This window comes from Coenobita brevimanus, chromosome 68, assembly GCF_032717465.1.
Source record: "Coenobita brevimanus isolate Jiangsu-jjx chromosome 68, ASM3271746v2, whole genome shotgun sequence".
NCBI lineage: Eukaryota > Metazoa > Arthropoda > Malacostraca > Decapoda > Coenobitidae > Coenobita > Coenobita brevimanus.
The window spans coordinates 11,362,810-11,368,701 of NC_137021.1; the positions used below are offsets into that span (position 1 = coordinate 11,362,810).

A 5,892-nucleotide genomic window follows, 5' to 3' on the forward strand; every position below is an offset into this window, starting at 1 on the left:
GGAGGATGGGTGGACAGTATCTATTTAGATTTCAAGAAAGCTTTTGACACAGTACCACACCAAAGACTTTTATGGAAACTGCACCATCAAGGAGGAATTCGAGGCAAACTGTTTTGTTGGATGCAAGATTTCTCATAAAAAGAGAAATGAGAACAGTACTAAGAGGAAACTACTCATCATGGAAAGAAGTGATTAGTGGAGTACCACAGGGTTCAGTGCTGGAACCAATCATGTTTTTAGTGTATATAAATGATATAAACAGTAACACTGGAAATGAGAGCTATCTGAATATGTTTGCAGATGATGCAAAAATACAAAGGAGAATTACTAACACAGACTCTTGTAAAGAGCTACAAGAAGAATTAAATAAACTTCATGAATGGAGTAATACATGGCAAATGGAATTCAATGTGGACAATTGTCATGTAATCAAGTTTGGTAAAAGTGGAAAAAGACCTGATTGGGATTATAAGTTAGGAAATAAAACCCTATACACATCAGAAAGAGAGAAGGACCTAGGTGTGATTATCAATAACAGACTATCTCAGGCTGACCACATCAGCGAGAAGGTACGGAACACGTATACATTCATTTTCATTCATTCATTGCCAGGTGCCACGTATCCCAAACGGGGTGGCCAAGGGCTCAGAGTTAATTGTTTTACAGGGAGGGGCACTAATCCTCCACCAACCCCACTTGACAGGCCATACCATGTTGAGTACACCGCTTCCCGTCCGATCAGCGAAGTTAAGCAACGTTGGGTTTGGTTAGTACTTGGATGGGTGACCACCTGGGAACACCAGAAGCTGTTGGCATAACGTTCTCCCTACATGTATACACTGCTTGCAAATATGAGAATAGCATTCACATACATAAATGAAGACATGCTAAGAAGGATAATAACATCATTCATTAGACCAGCCCTGGAATATGCATCAGTAGTCTGGAGTCCTCATCTCAGAAAACACATATAGACAAGATTGAAAAAGTTCAAAGGGCTGCTACAAGATGGATACCAAGCTTAAGGGACCTAAGCTACGAATCTACTGAATCTACCAACACTACAGGAGAGAAGGAAAAGAGGTGACATGATAATGCTATATAAGTGCATATCAGGGAAGGAGAAAATAGACATAAATGATTACTTAACATATGGAGAAGCATCAGCAAGAGGACACTGCAAAAAACTGCATAAGAAGAGAGGTGGTAAAGACGTAAGGAAATTCAGTTTCCCAAACAGAGCAATTGATCAATGGAATGCACTACCGAATGAAACAGTGTGTGCCAAAACAATTCACAAATTTAAGGATATGTACGATAAATATGGTTTAAGACACGGGACAGTACGAGCTTGACTCATTCCTGTAAAGATACAATTAGGTAAGAACACACACACGCACGCATGCACACACGCGCACGCACACACACACACACACACACACACACACACACACACACACACACACACACACACACACACACACACACACACACACACACACACTTGCTTGGTCTGAATAATGCATAATGTTTAAGATATATATTTCTGACAAGAGGTCAAATTTTAAGATTGGACAGTTGGCACATGAGTGGATGGTGATGTCTGGGATGGTTGGCTGAGTCCTGGAAGGTTGTGTGTATATGGACGAGCCTCCTGAGGCATGTGCCCTCCCTGCCGCTTGGTCTAAAGTTTACTGGAAAGTTTGGATGGATTATGGTAGCTCCTTTAAAAACCAATTTACTCACGTAATCCAGTGCTCCCAAACTCCATATATTTATTCAGCATACTGTAGACTCACTGAATTAAAGTTAGAAATTTGCCTAGACTCCTTGAATACTGACTAGGTTTTTATAAGTTTAAAATAAGAGCATTTGCAGAGAGCTAGTTTGCTAGATAGGTCAGGAGTGAAAGTGTTAGTTGTGATTAATGCATGTTAATAATTTCATAGCACTAGATTTATACCAAGGACAGTGTAGGCTCCTCTTCACCTCTGATTTCTTATTCTAATTGTCTTTAAGTTGCATAGAATAGGCTTTTAGTGCCATCGGAGTTAAGCCATAGGTAAAGTGTTGCGGAACTGGACCTGTACTGTAAATACTTATTAATGGAGAGTCTTTTTCAGGTGTGGTTCAACAGGGCAGAGCCGTGGAGCGCTCAGCCTATAGATCTGCTTAACTGATCACTGTGGTAAGTATCTATCTCAGTCTGTCTGTCTGTGTGTCTGTTTATCTATCTATAGCCAGACTCCTTAATCCTTTAAAGGGTGCCCAGAGGCAGATCTCCTCCATGTCACTCTGTCCCCTTTTATTACGTTGTTTTTCCCTGAAGTAGATGGGAATGGTAGTGCTTTGGTGGACATCTGTGCTGGTAAGGGGTTGGCAATAGCCAACACCTACTTTCGTCATAAGATGATCCACCGGTATACATGGAGAGTAATGAGGAGGATGGATGGTGAACTTGTTGAACGATAGGCAATGATAGACTACGTGTGTGTGGATGAGCGAATGAGAAGACAAGTGTTGGATGCAAGGGTCTGGAAAGGGTGGGGGAATGGAGTCTCGGACCATCACTTAGTGATGGCCAAGGTAGAGCTGCAAAGAAAGTGGTTGAGGAGACGAAGGGGAAGACAGGAGGAAGCAGCTCCTGTGAGAAGAGTGGAGAAATTGCAAGATAGTGAGAAAAGGACAGAGTATAAGAGCATGGTGGAAGAAAGATTGGGAAGGTATGAGCTAGAGCAGATGGAAGGGGTGGAAGACGTATGTAAGATATTCACGGAAGAGATAAGTGCAGCGTGTGAGGCGGTTTGTGGAGTGAGGAGGAGATGCAAGGGTGTGCAAGGGACAGCATGGTGGAATGATGAGGTGAAACGAGCTGTGGAACAAAAGAAGAAGGCATATGGTGAATGGTTGGCGAGTAGAGGTAGGGGAGAAGATGAGAGAGAGAAGAGAGAGGTATATGTGAGCAGGAGAAGGGAGGTTAAGAGACTGGTGAAGGAGAGTAAGAAGAAAGTGGATGAAGAGTTTGGGAGGAATCTGGGTGTGAAATGGAGGGAGAGTAAGAAATTGTTTTGGAAGGAGGTAAAGAAAGTAAGGCAGTGTGAAAGGGGAAATAGTAGGGGAGTGAAAGATAGGAATAATAGATTGTTGGTGGAGAAGAGAGAGAAATTGAGGAGATGGAAGGAGCACTTTGAGGATTTGTTGAATGTAGAGAGTGAGAGCAGTGTGAGTATAAGTGGTTGGGGAATGGCTGGGAGAAGAAGAGATGAGAGGAAGGAGGAAGAGATCAGTAAGTCGGAAGTAGTGGAAGCGATGAAGAAGATTAAGCTGGGAAAGGCCCCAGGAATTGATGGAGTGTATGGTGAAATGCTTAGGTATGGGGATGAGATTGTTGTGGAGTGGATATGGAAGTTGTGTAGATTGGCTTGGGAAGAGGGAAGGGTTCCAGAGGACTGGAAATCAGGTATAATTGTTCCTCTGTACAAAGGAAAAGGGGAGAGAGAAGTATGTGGTAACCATAGGGGTATTTGCCTTCTTAGTGTGACTGGTAAAATATATGGTAGAATACTCATTGATAGGGTTAGGCATATGACAGAGGAGCTAGTTGGAGAAGAACAAGGGGGATTTAGGAAGGGAAAAGGGTGTGTAGATCAGATATTTGTTCTAAGATGTTTAGTGGAGAAGTATCTAGAGAAGGGAAGGAAAGTGTATGCTGCCTTCATGGACTTGGAGAAAGCTTATGACAGAATAGATAGGCAAGGTATGTGGAAGGTATTAAGAATATATGGAGTGGAGGGGAAATTGTTGAGTGCTGTGAAGAGTATGTACCAGGGAGCTAGGGCTACGGTGCGAGTGGATGGTGAGCTGAGTGAGTTCTTTGATCTCAATGTGGGACTGAAACAGGGGTGTGTGATGTCTCCATGGCTGTTTAATGTATATATGGATGGGGTTGTAAAGGAGGTGCAAGGTAGGGCAGTGGATGTGGGGGTGGCCCTAATGAATGAGGGTGAGATTTGGAAGCTTCCGGTGTTGCTGTTTGCTGATGATACAGTATTGTTGAGTGAAGATGAATGGGAGTTGCAAGGTTTGGTGAATGAATATGGGACAGTGTGTAGGAGGAGGAAGCTGAAAGTTAATGTAACCAAAAGTAAAGTTATGGTGTTTGAGAGGAATGAAGTCACAGAGTGTGCAGTGAGGTTGGATTGTGAGGATATGGAGAATGTGAGTGCATTCAAGTACTTGGGTAGTGTGATGAGTAAGGATGGAACTCTGGGGGATGAAGTACGTGAAAGGGTACAGCAGGGAAGAAAGGTTGTTGGTACACTGAAAGCAGTGATGAGAAATAGGGAGGTGAGTATGGAAGTTAAGAAGTCACTGCATGATGGTATTGTGATCCCTACCCTGACGTATGGAAGCGAGGCGTGGACCTTGCAAGAGGGGAACAAGTCAAGAGTGAGAGCAGTGGAAATGAGTTACTTGAGAGGAGCATGTGGAGTGACGTGGAGGGACAGGTTGACGAATGAAGAAGTGAAGGAACGTTGTGGGGTAGATGTGGATGTGATTGAAAAGATTAGGAGAAATACACTGAGGTGGTTTGGACATGTGGAGAGAATGGAGAATGAAAGACTGACTAAGAGGGTGTATGTAGGTGAGGTGGAGGGAGGGAGAGGGAGGGGTAGACCGAGGATGAGGTGGAGGGATGGAGTTGAGAGGTATATGAGGGAGGGGGGGGGTGAGTTGGGGGGAGGGGAGTCAAATGGTGGGTGACAGAGTGACTTGGAGGCGTTTTGTCTGCGGCCACCCTTTGCGGGATTAGGGCGTCGGGCTATAGATAGATAGATTTTCCCTCAACTTTCCCCCCCTCTCTCTTGTACCTCTCCACTTCATCCCTCCATCTCATGCTTGGTCTCACCCTCACTCTCCCTCCCTTCGCTTAACTCTCACAATCTCCTAGTTAGTCTCTTCTTTTTGCTGCCCTTATATTGATGATGAAATTGAAAATTGTGAGTGCATTTAAGTACGTGAGTACTGTGAAGCAAGGATGGAAGTTTGGAGGGTGAAGTTCTTTATTGAGTACAACAAGGGAGAAAGGTTGCTGGGTCTTTGAAAGCACTGATAAGAAACAAGGAGGTAAGCATGGAAGAAAAAAAAGTTGCTGCATGACAGTATTGTAATACCAATGCTAATGTCTGGCAGTGAAGCTGGGACCTTGTTGGAAGGACACAAGTCAAGGGTGAGAGCAATGAAAATGAGTTATTTGAATGGAGCATGTGGAGTTACACGGAGAGACAGACTGACAGATGAGGAAGTGAAGTGTGTGTGTGTGTGTGTTTTTTTTTTTTTTTTTTTTTTTTTTTTTTTTTTAATGTGTCCGACTCTGGGCATAGGCTTCACAGCCTGCTATCAAGGCCCAGCAGTCCTCCTACATACCATACACCTCTACATGTTGTGATATGGATGTGATGTGATAGGAAGCATTAGGAGAAATACGTTGAGGTGATTTGGCCATGTAGAGAGGATGGAGAGTGAGAGACTAATGAGGAGTGTATATGTGAGTGAGGTGGAGGGGGGAGAGTGAGGGGGAGGCCAAGGATGAGATGGAGGGATGGAGTGGAGAGGTATAATATGAGAGAGGGGGGTGTGAGCTGGGAGCATGGCAGTGAAATGGCGGGGACAGGGTGACATGAAGGCAATTTGTTTGTGGCCACCCCTTATGGGATTGAGATGTCTGGCAATAGATGGATAAACAGATCAAAAAAATTTTTTTTTGGCCACCCTGTATGGGATTTAGTCGTCTGGCTTATGACAGATAGATGAAGATTAGTAGTAGTAGTAGTTCAGTACAGTAATCACTCCAATATCTGACATAATAGAGCCATAGGTAGGTCCGGATAT

General features: G+C 43.8%; 1 pseudogene; it reads left to right on the top strand.

Annotated features, from left to right (window-relative positions):
- Positions 1-695: 695 nt before the first annotated feature.
- On the top strand, positions 696-815 carry LOC145405964 (5S ribosomal RNA; annotated as a pseudogene).
- The last annotated feature ends 5,077 nt before the right edge of the window (positions 816-5,892 follow it).